This window comes from Anopheles stephensi, chromosome 2, assembly GCF_013141755.1.
Source record: "Anopheles stephensi strain Indian chromosome 2, UCI_ANSTEP_V1.0, whole genome shotgun sequence".
In the NCBI taxonomy this organism is placed as follows: Eukaryota; Metazoa; Arthropoda; class Insecta; order Diptera; family Culicidae; genus Anopheles; species Anopheles stephensi.
In genome coordinates, this window is record NC_050202.1 from 41924460 (window position 1) to 41934947 (window position 10488).

Sequence of the window (10488 nt, forward strand, 5' to 3'; positions counted from 1 at the left end):
TCCGCCTGGTGAAACTTCTTCGGCGATCTGGATGGGATTTGAATCCATGTTCTGTCGTGTGAAGCACAGCGCTGCTATCGCCTCTGCTACCGGACCGCTCCAAATGATCTCGCTCTGTGTAAAAAAAACGAGATTTCTCTGGTCATGTCAGGAGAATTACACCGGACGACCTAGCCAGTTAATTGTTTAAAACCGCCACCGAGAAGAGTTATGGTAGAAGCAAAATGCGGTGTAGTTATTGGACAATGAATTGGTTGACGATGCTGCCAAGATCTTAAAGTGCCTGTAGTGTTTGATAAGTGAATAATTTAGTAAGTTTTACTACCTGATGCAGTGGGAGTTTCACTTCCGCAGGGACTTCATTTCGATCATGATCATGATCATAAATTTGATCATGCAGTGTATTGGGGCTGAATTGTGAAACAAATTAAAAAATTCTGCTTTTTGTATGATTTTTAACTTACTCTTAAAAACGATTCCAAAGACCAAATAATTGTTTTGCTAAAAGGGATACGGCCCCTCCGTAAGCATCCATCGTCTAGTTGATTCGGTTACCCGATTGGTTCTGGTTGTTGGGTGTTTAATGAAGCGTGCCGAATAAAAACTAGGCGACCAACCGTTCTGCAAGTGCTTCGGGCGCCCAACAATGTGGAATTGGTTGGGAAGTTTTATGACATACTTTAGAATATGCAAAAAAAAAGAACAGCCAACGCAGGCATCAGTTCGATTGAATTTGAACCGAGCTCGGCTCGCGCGGTACTGGCGCAAACGATCATTAGTGAACGCTAGAATTAGGCCAGCGCCAGTTCCTTTGGCATCGGTCGGCAAGTCCTTGAAGGTGGCATTCTTTACCGTCACCGTGACACGATAATCCGGCAGTTTGGCCCGAGATTGCCTGCCTGGTAGCCGGGCGTGAAGTGTGTGGTGTGCAGGTTACACATGTGCCTAAGCGTGTGCTTGTTGGTTGTGAGCCTTTTAATAGGCACATAATGAAAAATAGTACCCCGTACGAGGCACTAACGGCGGCGGCGGCACACACATTGCAACAGGTGGGCACCAGATGCAGGCACTCGTTTAATTGGTAGCATGGTTGGTAGTTTTTCGGCTTCAAACACTTCCAACTGGAACCGAACGGAAATGAGCTTGCTGTTGAGCTTGAGGTGACATTTGAATAACGTTATGTTTTTTTTTAGGGTACATGCAGTTCCAGTTTGCTGCTTTGCATCCCGATTTAAAGCTCAGATAGGGAAATGAAGTAAAAAGTGGTATTATTTGATTAATTACTTGCGCTCGATTCGCGTGAACCTTGATCGGTGAATGCAATGTTTTACGAAATATCTTAGTTGTGTTTAGGGGAGAATTTTAAGAATTGTGTGTAATGCGAGAGGTTTGTTTTGAGCTCAATATGTAGTTTAATTCGTTCCGTAACGTCCTTGTCGGTTGAAATTAGTTGAAAAACAATTAATCCATTCCTGTTATCAAACACATCACTTCAGTCTTGTTTTAGTTAAGAGTTTTCGTGTAAGAAATATACAAGTTGTAGAAAAACAACCATTAAAAAATTTAAGTGTTGTCTGGACTTTGTTCTGGATCTGGACCCATTTTGAATTGCAGATCGTTAGGCAAGTTTCTTTGAAAAAATCCGATGTAAGACCAGTTGTTTCCTTTCCAGGGGCTGACATCTGTGCAACAGCTCTACTGCTTTGTCCCTCATTGTAAAGATCTCTTTTATATTTCTTAGTGAGATAACCTTATTTATTTAAAGTTTCATAATAAATACTGCTCTCCGTTATATCGTGATACCGACCGTGCCTCGAAGACTTCGACTGCTAAGAGCCTCAAGTCCAGCAGCTTCTTATATGCATAAGATCCATCCAGAACTCTTGCCGGATAAGGTTTCTGCTCACCGTCAGCTCAAAGCATCGTCCAGAACTTGTACTTGGTGTATAAGCTCCTAAAATTAGAGCTCACCTGCTCCTCTATTGAGAACTTTTAGGAACTTGAAGGAATCATCCTCGAGGGTTCATGATTGGGCAAAGGCTTCAATTATCGATAAAGAAAAGAGATTTGTATGAACTTTTCTGGAGATATATTTTTAAGGGATGGGTAAATGCCAGGGTTATCTGCCGCATCAAGAATTTCCTAGTGACTCAATTTTACAGGGTGTTCCGAAGATGTTTTATGCTTTCCTAGAGATTTTTCGATTTTTTACCAATATGTTTCGAAACAGCTGATGTACAATATAAGCTGATAGGAATAAAACTACATGTCGGGAGGAGTTTTTTATAAAAAAATATTAAGTGTACGTTTGGCTTACGTTAGGTCCTAGATTATGGCAGTTGTAACATATCACACAATCAATTTAACCATGAAAAAGGTTTAGAATCACCCTTAGAAAAATCATTTACAAATTTGAAGGTACCTAAGCACAAGAATGGTAAAGTTGGCAGTCCGGTGGTAGAGACGTCGATCGTCATACGGCAGGACTGGGGATCAAATGCAAGAAAATCAACAGCAAGATGAAACTGAACAACGATGAGGAAAGGAGATGAAACATCGAACTCGTGGTACGGCATTTAAATAACAATCATTAATCCATCCATGGAAAATAGAAGATTTTTTATCAGAACTTTTTCTAAAAAATATTTTAAATTAAAAAATAATTAGGAAACCGTAAAAAACGGACGGACGAAACTGAAAATGTATGGTAAACCATCAAAACCCTGGTGCAAGGGGCTATCCTAGGTTAGCTTGGGGATATCCTGCATGGGTCGCTTGAAGGCTGGGTGGTAAGCAGTTGATGTCATCATTTTAAACAATCCCATTATGCCAATTGTGGGTAGTGTTTTGAGAAGAACTTCTAGAAGAGGTTTTTAGCTGCATTCGGCTGTTAAAGGAACTGGCAATTATTCTGTAGAATTAATCGAGCAGAATGGAGATGGGAAAAGGGAAAGGCAGAGATACTTACATCAATACATTTTATTGGTTTGTCTTTAAGCATTGCGCATCCGTGTTGATGGACATAATCGCGTATGAAAAATGATAAAAAGACGATTGACATCATACGAGACTATGCTTTTAAAAAATCCCTTTTGATGATAATGCGTGCTACTCAAATCGTCCATTAGTCCATTAGGAATATAGAGTTAGGTCGTAATTTAACGGCCTAAAGATATCTGAGTTTGATAATTTTCCACTTGATTGCTTGATCAAGCGTTGGTATGGGTCACGCTTTTTATATTACTAAACAAACCCCAACTGCCACCTGGTAAGTTCATACATCTGACAAAATCCAGAGAACAAGTGGGAAGATTGCCCCGGTTTTTTTGCCAACCTGCGAATCCGTGACGATGCCCGATCAGAGGCGGACATTCTTGTAAAGCAAACAAAAAAGCCCCCGACGAAGGCCGGAAGATTGTGCCCGGGAACGGACACGAACGGAGTGGATGATAGAAAACGGCACGAAAATTGCCACTTTTTCAGCTTCCGTTCAGCACAGCCCCCATCGCTGCTCAACGGCGAGGGGGATCGTTTCCTGTCGAGCCTACCGCAATTCGATAGCGTTTGAGCGCTCCGGTGTAGGTCAGTGTTGGCTCGTTGCTTGGAAGTTGGAGCCTGCCGGGAGCGTTCGTTTGCGTTCGTTGTCATCGTTGCCAAGGCCTACGTTGGGAGTCTTGGTCCGCGATGCGATGCTCTTCATTGCAATCGGCCCAAAGGTTTGGTCACCATCGAACACAAGGTGTACTACTCTACACAGGGGATGCTGTGTTTTTGTACGTGGCATTTTTTTTTGTTTCGTGGCTATTACTTCGAGGCTACTTTTTTCGCTATCAATTTTTGCCGTACCGGGGCCTCGCTCGCTAGTCGTAAGGTTCGTTTTTGAATGCAGCGTATATCTTGAGTAATGAATGCTTCTTTTTTGCCTCGATTACTTGCGCTCGGGCGACGATCATGACGAATAAATTTCCTGCAACCGTTGGCAATTGATTGCTTAAATTAAGGCTTTGGCAAAACGCACAGGAAATGTGCTTAGGCCGAATGGCGGCGGATGCCATGCCATACAGGAGGCGAGCCCGTGTCGATTCGTAGTTTTTTCCTCTTTGCACCGGCCGGCCACACCGGCCGTTTGTGGATGTAATGTTGCTTTTTTCTTCTCTCCAATCCAGCGCAGTGTCGGTCTTGGTGTCGGTGCTTGAGGTAAAGATCGCAGGCTCTATAATTATGAACGAATCCCACGTGGACACAAATATTTTCGAATGCATAATGCAGCATTTGCAGCGAGAGCGGTTTTTTGTTGTTGTTGGACGGAACGGTTGAAAAATAAAGCGTCAATATATATTTATCTTATTGAATCATACGCTTCAATTCAATGAATCGGTCGATAGCGTGAAATGATTTATCTACCACCGGGCGGGGGCTGGGCAATCAGTCTTCACGCTGTTTTGTGTCGTGGTTAGAGCTTTATTTAACACTTACCCTAGTGCGTCACAACTTAAAAGTGAGTTTTGAAAAGTATTTGTATAGCTTGCATAGTTTATGCTTAAGGATGAGATAGAGCCGTACTGGGCATAGTCATAAGGATGCGGTTTGATATCTACCACATTGCCGACTGGTAGCCCATTAATTGACTTTTTTATCGCCTGCACCTATCGACCGATTAATAAGATTTTGTGAAAATTTTACATTAAACATTATACAAGGCTGATTATCTTATCATGTGTCATATAAAATGGGAAGTAAATAATTTCATCTGAACATTCGACTTTCTCGTGTAATGGCCTAGAAGGAGAGACTGCCGGAATAATCAGCGCCTGGGATGCCGTTTCGGTAATGTGCCAACACATCAATAAACTCCAAATCTTTGTTTTTTAATTGACCATTAGATTTTCTGAATAATTGAAGAATCATACATATTTAAAAGACCGCGGTAAACGAAGCCGCCACCACAACGATTTTGTATGCGATTTGATGTAAAGTGGACATAGGATTACACTTGAGATTGACTTCTACCATGGCCATAAAAATGCTGTTTTATCTATGTTTATTCCGTATTATTTGTATTAAAGTAGAGGCCACAACTCAAATTAGTACTTATATACCGTACCATGTTGACCGTACCAGTTAAGGAAATTTTGTCTCAATCCACTTTTGAAGATTGGTTCAGTTTAATTAAATTACTTCCAAACTTTCCTGTAGTTCCACGCTTACTGGGGCTGAAGAGCTTTACTTAGCGAGTGTTGTGAGCTCCTCAGTAGTGTAGTGTCTAGTGAAGATAGAGCTACCTAGAGCAGATCTCTTTCGTGTGGGCAGAGATATTTAGTTGGGGCAGAGGTACTATGTGAGGACAGAGCTGCATAGTGAGAGAGTAGTTACTTTTTTAGCGAAGATATACCTAACGAGGACAACGGTGCTTTAAAAGTGCAGATATATCTAGTTAAGACTGCTTTATGTGGACAGAAATACCTAGTGAGGACAGCGCTACTTTGTGAGGAAAGAAGTTCCCAGTGAAGACAGAACTACTTTACAAGGGCGCTGATACCTAGTGAGGCAGGGTTACTTTTCTATCTATCTAGCTATCTAGTGAGGGTAGAACTTGTGAGAACTTGTGAATCTTGTGAGAGCACATATATATATAGCGAGGGCAAACATGCTTTTAGTGAACAGCGATATCTATTGAGGATAGAGCTACTGCGGGAGGTAGATAATGGGCTCAGAGCATTCTAGTGAAGATAGAACTACTTTGAGAGGTCAGAACTTTGAGAGCACAGATATACATTTTGAGCTATTTTGAGAGGGTAGAAGTGTCTAGTGAGGACAAGATTACCAAGCAATGGTAGATCTACGTGCTGGTAGATACATCTAGTGAGGACATAGCTATCTAGTGAGGGACAAGTTACCTAAAGGCCGGTCTAACGGCGCCGGTCTTCCCTCGACAGGACAGGGATTCAAAAATCCCATTCAGATTGCCTCCCTGTACGCAGGACTGACTGTGCAGCTATAGGAAAGTTCAAGTCACAGGGAGCAAAATAAATGGCAGATCGAGACCTCTCGAGGTTGTAGTGCCAAGGGAGAAGTGCATTACAGTGTTTATAGGATAGACACTTATAGTGAGAACCTAGCTGTATAATAAGAAATGGGCATTATTCTGTAAGGGCAGCAGCAAGAGCGAAACTTCATTAGAGGAGCCCATGTAGAGCAGTGTGTTTATTTAGGGGAGGCCTCAGTGTAACTCTCATGTCCACTACCTAAAACAAGCTGTGACACACACCGTTCCTCCTCAATTTTCCAATTCATATGGGTCCACCAGCACTGTGTGGCTTCAAACGATAAAAAATGGTGGCTACATCACCTGTTTTGCGCTGGTGTAGTGACGCAAAGGCCATCAACTAATGATTTATGCTTGGTACGGGAGCTCGTTCACAAATAAATTTTCTTTTATCATACCTTCTTTCCATGTCTATTGGATTGCAACGAAAAACTTGCGTGCGAATACACTCCAAAATCGCCCTTTTAGAGTAAAACATCTAGCTAGACGAAGCTAGTTGGAGTGGCAGCATCTCTCCAAAGTAACGGTAATGAGAAATGCCATTTTGGATAGCAAAAATACGAAACCACCGATCAGAAAGATGGGGCGGGTGCGGCCATCGCTAAATAAAAGTAGCCAACAAGAAAGATTAACAAAAGCTAAAGAAAAAACAAGACAAGCCATTCATCAAAAGTTGTGGGGAAAAATCGAGCAAATCGAAGTGTAGAAAACAAAAAGCAAAGCGAAAGAGAACCAAAGTTAGAAACGGCAAGCAAAATAGAACGCTCGAGAATGGCCGAATGAGCTAGAAAAGCAACAACAAAAAAAAAAGGGTAAAATGCCCTTCTCTCCGGGCAATTGCTGTTTGTTTGGTTCTGTTCTGTTCTGTTTCGTTGATCGCTACCGATGATCGCTGGTTCGCTATGATGGGGACGATCTCGCCCGCTTTTCGGTTGATAAGGTCCGTTCGAAGATGGCGATGTAGAACGCTAAAACCCATCAGCCACCAGATCATTGGTGCAGGTGTTATGATGAGAGAAAATGAGAACGAGCAAAGGACCGAACCGAACGAGCAAAGGTACGATGGTAGCTGGTTTTGGGAGGTTGAAATTACGCCCGGCACAAACCCCGGCCAAACCCCCGTCAATCATCCGGATTCGATACGCCCTTTGTTGTTTGTTGTGTTGCGTTTCCATTTTCTTCTCCGTTCGCCGGTACGCAATGCTGAGAAGTCGCGAAGAAGTGGTAGTCCGCGCATCTGTCTGTGGACGATTTTGTTGCGCTGCCCACCACGATCCCTTGGGGCGGGTCGGGATGCAATGCAATTCTAGTAGCACTGTGGCAAATCACCATCATTACCACCGACCGGCGATTTGATAGAAAAGCGGGAACAGCAGGAGAGCAAGAATGGAAGCCGTAAATGGGCGAATTTTCTTTCTACTTTCAAGCGAGCTTTTTGCCGAAGTCGCGTACAGGGTTCCGAGTTTCCCTGGGTGCCTTAAAATTCAAAATTACTCCACGTCCACGCTTTATCAGCCATCTTAAATTATTCGCACTAGGAGCAGCAGTAGGATTCAGTGATGCGATGTGTTCTTTCTCTCTTAGCTGTTTTTTTACCAGTTTTATCAAGCTTCCTTTATCGATCGCCTTAGGTCTGATAGCTTTTCTTGTCTATTTTTGTGTATCAACCTCTTTTTACCCACTTTTTCTACTGTTTCATTTAATGTTGATGGTGTGCTTTTTTTGTTAGTTAGTGTTCAGTTAGTTACGTTGTTATTTGTGCAAAATTGTTCGTGGAACGTCTTTTTTTCCTTCACCCAGCTCCTAGTACAGAAGCTCAGAAGACGCCTATCTGCCTGCCGGGTCGAAACGTCCTGAAGTTGCTGGTTAAAACTGGTGTAATTTTATATAATGCATTCCCTAGCCCTAGCCGTTGGCAAACTGTTTGGAATCGGTTTTTTCTCTCTTTGGCCATCCTCTGCCACACACTACACTGGTCTTGTGGCACTTTTTTAAGTCATTTTCTCTGCTGTCATCTTTTCGGTTTGGCGTGTCTGCGTGCGTGTGAGTGTTTGTGACCGGATCCCCAGCGCGGCCCCAGTCCGATTGAACGTAAATGGTTGTGCAGTGGTTTTTTGTGTTGCTGGCCACCTTTGCGCCCCATATCTTCGAGAGGAGCTCAAATAAGTGGCCGTGGCGTGTGGTGCGGGCAATACAATACAGCTGGCCCCGGTGCCGTCCCGGAACCGTACGGAGGCTACGCTTCTTGTATTTTAATTCCCATCTTCCCATAACCGCCTGGGCTCCCGGAGCTGGTTCTGGTTTGCGTTCGTGCTATTTTAATTGTTACGAAATACTATCACGTAATTTGATGGAATCAGGTTCGGTCCGTTCAGTTCCGTTCCGTTCCGTTCCGTTCCGTTCGGGGTTTCGGGTTCCGCTGAGGGTAGTAGCATGGCAAGCTTGCTTTGGATTTTCGTTCCCAGCTCCGGTTTGTTACATCTATATTCTAAAAGTTGTGTCTTGCGTGTGTTGCTGCTGTGTTGCTGTTGTTTTCTGACAGAAAATTCGTTTCGGTTTGTCAGTTTATATCGCGCTAGTGGTAGCGTTGGTAGTACGGCTGATACATACAGTGCTACACATGGCAAAATGACACAAATGAGACGATTGTTTGTGATAAAATGGTTGTAATAGATGTGTAATGCACACATTTGAATTTAAATAACTATTAACAATTTGAAACATCTATTTTGAAGGTTCTTACAAATAATATATTCAATCAGTAAAAGTGATCATGTCAATCAGTAGAAATCTTAAACAAAAAAAAACAATAACAAAAAGGAGATGAGAAGCCTTCGGGCTATGAAAAGTTTGCTTGTGCTGTACACCTTGCATTTTCGTCCATGACCTAGCTTAAGAAGGTTTTGCTTGAGGCTTCGAACAAATAAAAAAAAATGCAGCAACTGTTCACGACCCTCTAGATACCTAACTATTAGACCAGTAACTCTGGTCTTACAATTCTTATTAAATTGTCTAAAAAACTTTTAAACATAAAAAGCTATAGCTAATGGAACCACCTCGAAGAAAGGGGTACCACAAAGACCGGTCCAGTGTAGCTCTATTTTTTCGGTAACAATTAATACATAATTGTGTATGAATAAAAAATCACACATTTTTGCCACTAAAAAATTAACTCTTCATTACAAGTCGGACTTGTTTCGTGCTAATGCTGGAAAGTTGTTAAACGGCCCAAAGCTTTTTTTTGATGAATGATCTCATTGTCCATAGGGGTTTGGCCATAATTGCATCAGAATGGCGTAACGTAACTCAGAATCGATCGTTCGATCGGATCCTTTTCCCTAAATATTACTTTTTTTTATTCTTAAAGGATGACCTGGCCTGGTTATTTCTCCCTAATTCTTATTTAGCTATAAATATACTTAGTTTACTAAACTACAAAGTTTTTCAAAAACACTAAGTTTCGACATTTACGCCATTTTTAAAAAGTTGTCTTATTCTATATGCGCCTCGGGAGACGACAGGAACGGAGTTCAAATCCAATCCGGAATCCGCCTATCCGCACGCAGCACTGACTATCCATTTACTGGTAAATTCGTGCCACAGAAAGCCAGAAATGGCAGGCGATGACCTCTCGAGATTGTTATGAACACAGAAGAAAGAGTGAAGTCTTATTCTATTGCCCGCCACTGTGTTCTTTAAGGGTTCGAAGTTACTTACGAACTACATTTATCGGTTTGCTGTCGGAATTTTATCCTTTTTTTTCGTTTATTCTCATTTATTGGTCAGGTAAATAGATCATAGTTTAACATCTTATTTTTTACTGCAAAATCTGTTAAAATCACAACAACAAGAAGCATCGAAGATGTGCACCGAACCATTAACATTTGGTCATATATGTACACAGCATCTAAATTCTGGTTTGCTGCATCGCTTTCGCTTGCTTGTTCGCCTTCGTTTAATTTCTGGGCTTCGTTCTTCACTTGCCCACGATCGATCTTCCCGTTTGCCGGTGCTATCGCCCTTCGTCAGCGCGATAAGACGAACGCGTTGGTAATTTAAAACCAATTTCAAAACGCGAATCTGCAGCACCAGCCGATCTAGCTTCTCGCCTTCTGGAGCATCGTTCGGCATCGTTCCCAGAAGACAAGTTACCAGATTTGCGAACCGATGGCTGGGGTGCTGCGATCGGATCGGATCGCGCGGCCAGAAGCCCGGGCTCGGCTCGGGTGGAACGGTGGGCCGGCTCATTTTTGCGGCCCTGTGTAGGTAAGCATGCATGCAGCAGTATTATTGTTATTGGTATAATTATTATTATTGTTGTTATCGTTGCCGGCCTGTGTCGTTCTCCTTTTGGGCTCGATTCTCGCGCATTTCGTTCGTTTTCGCTGTCCGTGTAGTACCGCGTGCGCATGGGATGGGCGATGCGTTTGCTGTTGCGTTTG